Here is a 9,683-nt window from a genome sequence, read left to right as displayed (position 1 = left end):
CCATGAAACCGATTTGAACTCAACCTGCAACCAAGCCAAGGTGACACACATCTTGAAGCAGAACTGCCCCATTAGAACCACAGACGCATGCTAAATAAAAAACAAGATGACTTATGGTATGTCACTGAGCTTTGTGGTGGTTGGTTGCAAAACATTGTTTGTGGGACTATATAGCTGATACACTATGCCTCTCTGAGCTGCAATTTTCCCATCTGTATCATGGGCATGTAAATATATACCTCATGTTGTTGTTGGGATGATTAAAATGTGTTAATGCATGTTAACTGAGTTCATAGTAGTGCTTGATAAATAGGAGGTAGATTATTTTATATCATCATTATTATTATTATTATTGTCTTCCCACTAGACTGAAGACATTTTATGGGTAAAGTCTTTGTCTTAGCTATATATTTATCCTCTCCAATACCCATTGGGCTCCTGGAAGGCACTCATTCAATAAACAGAACCAAACACTAATATAGAAAGTTATTCTTTTGCTTCAGCAGTTCTAACATGTAAATCCTTACTTAGCCTATAGTGGTGAGCCCAAACTTATCACAACACAGATGAAAGCTCCAAGATTGAGGGCCTTTTGTTTAAAACAATGGTTATAGTAGGCCTTGGGGTATTTTGTTGAGTTTTGTGTGTACTTTAAAATCTGAGAGTATTTTGATTTGTTTCTCAATAAGAAATGCCACACTTAGAATTTCATGGAAAGGAAGCATTTTATCTTCAAAGGAAGTTGTGAGGAATATGGAAACACCTGACTCTTCTGCCTTCCAACTTCAAGTGCAAGCCCTAAGTGAATTCTTCATCTGGTCTGAAGTTTAACCTCTGAAAAGCTGACTATGGGGGTGGGAGGGAGTGATGACTGGGGCAGGACCTGGTGGCATCTGTCTCTTTAAGAAACAGAAATGAAACCTAATTAGCATAGACTGGCTGCAATTAACATATAAGTCCCAGTTCTGGGAGTTGGAGGAAGGGAAAAGGATAGAGCTAAAACTTAATGGGGTTTTGTTAGACAAAATTAGCTTCCACAGAACAGCCATAAAAATATCTAAATTATGAGAGCCTCTTGCCATTTGCCATTAACACGAGGGGACATGCTAATATTTAGTGGCGCCATGTCCTGGAAATTAACTGCAGTGAAAGAAGCCCCAGAGGCATCCCTGTGAGCAATAAGGGCTTGTCCACTGTGTCTACTGTTACCAAACTGCTTGAGTAAATGCTTTGCAGAAACTTTGAACCTACAAATCACACATGTCTCAGCCAGTCTTTTGGCAGTGGTTCCAGAACTGTAGGATGCTACCTCCAAGAGTGATATATGGAAAGCTGAAGTCTCTTTGTACAGTCTCTAAATCTGGGGACTATTTTCCTCAGAAGAAGATTCCTAAGGCTGCTTTGTGGACATGTGAAGGTACCTCCAATTGTTTCTCCAGCCTTACACCCTCCAAGAAAATTAGTCCTTTTGCTTTTTATATAGTACCAAACCAACCGGTATGAGTTTTCTTGTAAACTCCTCCCATGGTTTTACTTCTTGACTCTCCTAAGGGAAAAATATTAAACCATCATCTATTTTCTGCTCCTGAAAGTCATCGATGATCACCCAAACATGTGCAGGATGTTTTTTATAGTCCTCCATCTCCCTGACCCCCATTTCATTAGACATAGTTGACCAGGCCCTCCTGCTTTGGTTTCCATATCACTTTTCTCTGAGGCTCTTTCTCTCTGCCCTTTCTCTTTTAGTAGATTACCGTTCTTTCACATTTACGGGCATTGCTCACAGCTCCTGGTCTCTGCCTTAGGGTCTTCTCTTGCTATTCCCTTTGAAAACAATCACTCATTATTTGCTGGTGTCTACCCTCACTTCTAGTAGATATCACTCATATCTGAACCTTTAACCATTAGTCCTTTGTTTCAAACTTCCAGTAGGACAACTATATTTGGAGGTCTTACTTTCACTTTCAGTTCAGCCCGTTCTTCCCCCTGTTCATTATCCTTGCCTATCTTATGGAGGTGTTTGTTATTTCCTCCCTACTTTTCATCTGCTCTTTACAATTCTGGTTTTACAATTATAGTTCTTTACAATCATAGTTCACCCTGTAAGCTTATCATTCTCATCCTCCCCAACAGCCGATTGGATCAGGGTTCATGAACACCTAATCCAAGTGCTCATCCACTGTGGACCTGCTAGCCTATCAGATTCCCTCTCTCTCAAGAAGTTGAACTGATTGGAGAACCAGAGCATACTGGAATGGCAGGGTGAAGATCCATAAAATTTTCTGCTGAGATTTCCAAGCTTAGTCTCTTTCTTGCCCTTTCTATGGCTTGGGTTGCCAGTTTTCCCTTGAACTCTGATTCTTCCAGTAAATCACTCTTTAAGTGAGTTTTACAATTTTATTTTTTTTTGCATCCATGAAGTTTCTGACTGAATCATATTGGATTTGCCTGCCCTTCCTGACTTTTCTTTTGATATCTTTGGCACCATTGTTTGCCCAGGCTCCGGAAAGAGGCATCTTTGAGACCATTCTCTCCTACTGTATGGCTTATCTGTCTTAATGTCTTACTATGTTTTTCCTCTGAAATGTCCCTGACATTTTGGATCCTCCCTTATCCAAGACCTGAGCCAGGCTGGGCTACTCCGCTCTAAGCTTAACTCCTCCAAACTATCATTTATTTATGCTTAAAATATTGCTCTTATCATACTATTGCTGTGTCAAAGAGCATCAGAGGTTCTTCATGGTCTTTTGCTCCTCCTGATATTTAGATCCTCTGCTTATCTTGACCACCCAATATATTTAAGTCCCTTTCAGATAAATTTATTCTACATACAAACTTAGCTATTCTCCAATGTATCAGTTAACTTTAGTTGCATAACAAACCATCCTGAAATTTAGTGGTTTAAAGCAGTACCCATTTTATTTAGCCCTCGATTCTGTAGGTTAGCTAATTTGAATTGACTTGGCTGGGCTTTGCTTGGCTTGTTCCTGGATCTGCACTTGGCTGGTGGATTGACTAGGAGCTGGATGGTCAAGAATGATCTCCCTTATATGTTTAGTGGTTGGCAGGCTGTTAGCTAGGGTGTCTCAGTTCTCTTCCATGTAACCTCTCAAATAGATTAGTGTAGGCTCATTTAGGTGGTGGTATCATGGTTCCAAGTACAGCAAGAAGACAAGCCCCAATGTATAAGTCTTTTTCAAACCTCTGCCTGTGTCTTATTGTTAATGCCTCATTGGCTAAAGCAAATCACATAGACAACCCAGATTCAAGGGGTGGGGAAATAGATCCCATCTCTTGATGGGAGGATCTGCAATGTCACCTCACAAGGAAGTGGATACAGAATAGGGAACAATTTGTAAGCATTTTTATAATTACCACACTGAGCATGAACTGTGAGTTAGACTCAATAGCATACTCTTCTTGTTCATTCTGTCATGGGAATATCCTCCCACCTTGCTCTTTTCCCTTAAATCAGATTCTTCTTACCAAATGTTAGGTTAACTTGCCTCTTTTTTTAACTCTGCGTTAAGAAACTCCAAACAACCAGTTCTCTGCCATTTCAGCTCTCTGCGTCCTCACTTACTTTTTGCCATCTTCTGATCATTTCTTAAACTCATAATTTTGTCTTCTGAAATGAAATACAAACGTTCCAAGGAATACTTTTCTTATCTTTAGTCATGAAATGTACATTTATACTTTTAATATATATTTACTTTCATGTCTAATGCAGTGTTCAGCATCTGGGAGGTGCCAAATAATTCTTGTTGGTTATTTAATATCTAAGAATATCTCAGAATTCTCCTAAAAGCCATTTTTCTCTTAAATGTATTTAAGTTAAAAAATAAATATATGCCTTCAGCAGTCATAAGAAGGTGGTTGGGAAAGTTCAGATAGTTTAATCAGTTCAGCTTTCTGACTGAAAGGTGAGAATCACAGCTCCAACTGGAATGGTCCTCCTTACATCGGGCTCAGTAAAACCTTGTGTGCCTCCTGGAAGAGTTTTCTTTAGCCCTCTGGCCACATGCCTACACTTAAAAGCCCTTAGCTCTCATTCCGTAGGCTTAACACCATACTGCATGGCTGGAAATCAGTATCTTTCTCAGTCATGACATATCCTTTGAGAAAATCCCATGAAAGATGCCAGTCTTCTAGGACTCAACAATGACAACTTTTAGGGCTACAAGGAGTGGTGTGGGACGGGAAATACTCATTTCCTACTGGCTGTAACTTTTTCTGGCTCTCCACTCAGGCAGTTAGGGCTTCCTGCTCTATGTTGTCAAGGATGTCCACAAACAGGTGTTGGCATAGAACCTGCCTTACAAAGGTCTCCGCCCCAGCCACACCTTATGTTGCCTGGACTCTCCTTGCCTTTCTGGACTTGGTTTTCCAAGACCTGGTTTGGCCAGTGTGTTGATACTGGAGCATGTTCATCTCTTGGGATGCATGCCAGGCCTACTCTTGGAAATACATTCTAAAACTTGATAGGTATCCTCTTCTCTCATTTCCCTTCAGAGAATTTGAAGAGGAAACCAGGAAGGCCTGGTCATATTTAGCCACTGATTTTGTTTTCAAATGCTCTCAAACACAAGACAAACCAACCAAACAGACAAATAGTCACCAAACAACAAAACAAGGCTTAACCTCTGCACCACATCACCTTGGTTATGGATCAAGCTCAGAGATGCTCTGCTGCCTGTAATCCTCACACTGGATTTTTATATTAAAGGCTCTTTCTGTTGCTATAAGAAATTATATGCTTCTGGAAAGATGGAGAAAGGTGGAAGAGGAATGTGCATGTGTGTATTTGTGTGTGTGTGTGTGTGTGTGAGTGTGTGTGTGTAAAGAATAGCTGATTTCCCAGTTTAAGAAATTTCTTGGCTGTGGGACAAGATTTGCATGTCCTTCTGCGTCGCAGAGACGTGGGATGTTTGCAGCACGTCGTTGGGGTGCCTGCGTCTCAAATCACTGGCTCTGTGCAGCCTTGATGAGGCGCCCGATTTACATATTCTCAATTTAATCTAAAGTAGGTACTAATTGATTACTGCTGAATGTCTGCACGCTCTGATTATCTGTTTGGATCCTGAGGGGGGTGGAGGAATAGCAAAGGATCTTTCTTCTATGACTATGACTTTGTTTTTTCTGATCCAAGGAACATTTATTTGCTAGGCCCGGGAGACCCAACAAACCACCCTCCAGTCTCTCCCCACCTTTACTCCCAATTGCTGAAAATAAATATCATCAGCTCCAGCACTGGTTCATTTTATGTTGTAGGATAAACTACACTCTATTGCATTTTTCAGTATTTATCGAACAAGTATTTTGGAAATATTTCCCAAGCATATTAATCTGACCTAAAAGCAGAATTCCTTAGGGCTTGAGAACATGGGCTCTGGAGCCGAACTGCTGAGTCTAACCCATGCTCTGCCACTTACTAGCTATGTGGCTTTAGACAAGTTGCTTAGCCTCTCTGTGCCTCAGTTTAGCCATCTGCAAAACGATATTAATAGCAGTCCTAACCCAACAGGGTCAGTGTGAAGATTAAATGAGTTGGGACACACAAAGTACCCAGTGCTGCATCAATCCGCTACATAGTGCTGTTTCTTCAGAGCTCTGTGGAGGGCTTGCTGGGGGAGGCAGGCACAAATTTCGATTAAAGCTTCCTTTGGGGAATGTTAGGGTCTTCAGTCATCCTTGCTTTACCAGTCCTGTGTCATCTAAGGTATCAACAATGGCAGGGAGTAGGTATAACAAAGTGTAGACTTTGTTACAGTGGGGTATTGTTACCTTCTGGAAAAGCTTTTCCTGTTAGTTGGAGTTGAGGAGCAGAAAGAAGGAAAGGGAAGCTAAAGGTGGTGGGTTAGTGAACATTCATTAGACACCTTCTCTATATTGGGCTCTATGTTGGTACCAGTGACACAAATACAAAAGCCCCTTTTCTAAAGGAGTTCACTGAGTGGCACCACTCCAATCGCTGTAGTACAGCACGCTGCCTCTGCTATCACTCCTCAGGCATTTATTTTAGGTTTCATCCCCACAGCTGAATTGCGGGTCTGATTTATTTTCTTTCTATTGATGTGTAACACACGCACAGGAAAAGTGCGCAAGTTGTAAGTGCACAGCTCCATGAGTCATCAGAGTGTGAACACACCGTGTAAGCAGCACCCAGATCAAGACACAGGACATGATGGGCCCCCAGAAGCCCCTCTCCCACTTTGTGTTCCCTCCCAGTCATCACCTTTCCCCACCAGTGAGCCACTTTCCTGACTTAGAGACTGCTCTGCACAGAGTCCCACCCTCAGGTTTCTCAGCTGGGCGCTGGTCCCCAGCTGAGAGAGGCTCTGGAAGCCAAGCTGAGAGATGTGATGAGATCAGGCATGATGGGAAGTGCCTGGACCATTATGATACTGGTCTAGCACTTGGCGCCATGTCTGTGTGGCTCCATTTAAGCCCACTTTGACTTTTTCAAAGGAAAAACCATTCTTGGCTGCTCTGTAACAGAGTCAGCACCAGGCAGAGCAAACGCAGCCTTCCTGTTTGTCTAAACAGGCCCCCATTCAGAAATTTGTCTCCAGCCTGTCCAGTGCAGGGCCTGGAACTCCCTCACTTGACCGCCCTGGCTCCTACAACCTTTTATGAAGATGGGCATATTAGCAGAAGAAGGCCCTCTTATACCTTGAAGTGGTGAGCATTAGTCAGGAAATAGCTTAGCAGGAATGAGTATAGTTAATGCTCTCTGTGTTTTTCTCTCTCGTGGAGAATTCAGGATCTTGGGAGAATGGGAAACAGATGGGTAGGTTTTGCTAGGACCATCCAGGACATTGCAGTGGGGAATTTTGCTCAGTCATGGAGGGAGATCTTCTGAGGGAACTGAGAGAGAATAGCAAAGTAATTGTTCCAGTTATCTATTGCTGCATAGCAAATCTCTCCAAACTTAGTGACGTAAAACAACACTCATGTTACATGTTCATGGAGACCATGGGTCAAGAATTCAGATGGGGTATAGTAGAGGTGGCTTGTTTCAACTCCATGATGCCTGGCGTCTCACCTGAGAAGACTTGGGCAGAAGAAGACTGGGATCCTCTGTAAGCTTCTTCACTGTGTGGTTGGCACCTGGGTTAGGATGATATGAAGGCTTACCTCAGCTGAGACTGTCAACAGGCAACCCACACGCAGCCTCTCCATGTGGCCTGGGCTTTTCATACCACAGAGGCTGGATTTGGATTTTGGAAAGGAATATCACAAAACAGAAAGTTTTAAGAGCAAGTGTCCCAAGAGACCCAGGCAGAAGTTGCATGACCCTTTCTGAGCTAGCTCAGAAGTCACGTGGTGTAATTTTTGCCACATTCTATTGGTTACAAGTGAATCACTAAAGACAGCCCACATTCCAGCAGAGAAGACTCATCTTCTGACGGAGGAGTGGCATGGGATGGGAGCTTTCGTTGCAGTCATCTTTGGAAAATACAGTCTGCCACAGTAGCTGACAGCCAGGATTCTGCAGTAAGGCACACCTGGTTTCATTTCCTGGATCTGACACTTACTAGCTGTGTAACCTAGGGTAAGTTTCTTAACCACTCTGTGTCTCACTTTCCACATAAGGAAATTGAAATAATAGTAATTCTGACCACTTAGCACTACTGTGAGAATTCAATGATGTGAGCCATGTATAGTGTTAGTAGAACGCTTGGTACATCATAAGTGCTCGTAAATGTCAACTTGAGCAGAGACTCAAGGAAGTGATTGCTCAAGACCAGCCTTACCTGTGACACATTTCCTTAGACCTGCTGTATGTGAAAAAGTGGGCCACAAAATTCCCGTACTAGATTGCATAACAGCCCAGGATCCACTAGCAGTTAACATGGACTGTGGAGACTAAGCACTAGGGTACAGCTGTTTACAGTTTACAAAGCACTTCACACTCATCCTTTGTTTAATCCTCCAAAAAAGTCCATGGGCCACACAAGACTCTTCCATTTTATGGATGAGGTTTATCAAGGTGTGACCTACCCAAGGTTACAAAACTGATACGTTATAGAGCAAGGTTATGACCCCAGAGTTCCACTCTAAAGTCCCTTGCTCTTATCTTCTCTAATGATCTCAAGAACATTTTAAGTTATCAAAGGAAAATACAGTTTAATTAAAATTTCATAAATTTAAAAAGTGTCCTCTAACCCTAATAGAAGTGGGAAAAAAAAGAAGGAGGTCAGATTTCCAAAAACCATGGAATGCCATAGCCAGGGCCAGGATCGATGCCAAGCATAAGAGCGGGACCTCACGTTGTCACTTTTCCTCCAAAGACCTCAAGGCATTCTTTAAAAATCCAAGAATGCTTTTCAAATTTCATAGCTAATCATTCAACAACGAGCACCTTTACCTTGGAACTCCAAATTCTCGTAGTCACCTCCTCACTTCTTAAAACGAGAAACTCAGCGATGCCTTCTTCCTTCTCTTCCTTCAATTTCCAGTCCAACCACATCAACATCAAAATGCCAAATGCTGGGAAAGCTTGTAAATCCTGCCCTTTCTGGTGTTTTCCATTTATGTGACAGGAGGAAGGATGCCACTTTCATCCCATTTTTGAAACAAACAACACCCATAAATATTAAAGTTTTATAATATTGACTTAAAGCTCAGTTAGGAGCCCCAGGCTGCAGTCAGTCTTGATTATCCATAGTGGTAATTACCACAGCTAATTTTTAAAACTCAAAATTACTTTCCTTATCAACTTGCGGTGCAACCCTTCGGGCCCCCTGTGCAGTGTCAGCTCAGGACACAGTGGAAGGAAATGGAAGTGTGCCCGAGACAAGGGTCTGACCACCCATATTCTCTCTTGACACACTCCTGGATTAGCATGGTGACCTTGAACACATGTTTTTACTGCTGGACCTCCTAGGTCTTTCAGCTGTAAAATAAGAAGATTGGCTTTATGCTTTTTAAGATCTCTTCCTTGCTCTAAAATTCCATGAGGTAGCAAAGTATCAAGAGAATGGAAAGATAAGTCTTACTGCAAAGACCTGCATTGAAATTAGTAGTCCAACCACCCATTTCCCCAGTGAGAATGTGTGGCCTCAGACTCTGAGCAGCCGATCTACTAAGCCTAGCACCCAAGACTCCAATAGTTATTTCATGAATTCCAAGGCCAAACACACAAGATTTTTTATTTTCCAAATTATGATTCTCTTCAATGAGTGCAGATAGTCAGCTATGTCTGAACGTGGAAAAGACTCTGAGTTTTTCAGAATGTTGAGTCGCCTTTCTGATGAAGCCAAGGTGGGGATTCAGAGCTGTGTATCTGTGGGAGCCAGGGCCACTGCCCACTCTCCCATCTCTAAAAAGATCCAGTGCAGGAATCAGCCATAGAGCTGTTGGGTCTTCTTCCCTTCCCCTCTTCTTCCTCCCAACCCTGGCCATTTTCATCAAGCTAGAAAAAGTCCTCTTTGTCTTACAAAGAAGTATCTTTGATGTCTTCTTACTCCTGCCTTAAGTTCGAGCTCCCATACCTAAGCTTTTTTTATAGAAGGAAGGCAGAGCCTTGGAGTGATTGTGGAAGGGACTTTGAAGTAGGATGAGAAGTGTGTATGGTGGGATCTCAGCACCATCCCCTTTCATCTAATGCATCTCAAGTGTAAGCTCTGTGCTTGGCACCAGGGTGAAAAGGGACATACATCATCCAGATCATGAAGAGG

Source organism: Rhinopithecus bieti, unplaced genomic scaffold (genome assembly GCF_001698545.2).
Source record: "Rhinopithecus bieti isolate Rb0 unplaced genomic scaffold, ASM169854v2 scaffold_28525, whole genome shotgun sequence".
NCBI classification, from domain to species: domain Eukaryota; kingdom Metazoa; phylum Chordata; class Mammalia; order Primates; family Cercopithecidae; genus Rhinopithecus; species Rhinopithecus bieti.
This window is presented reverse-complemented; position numbering follows the sequence as displayed.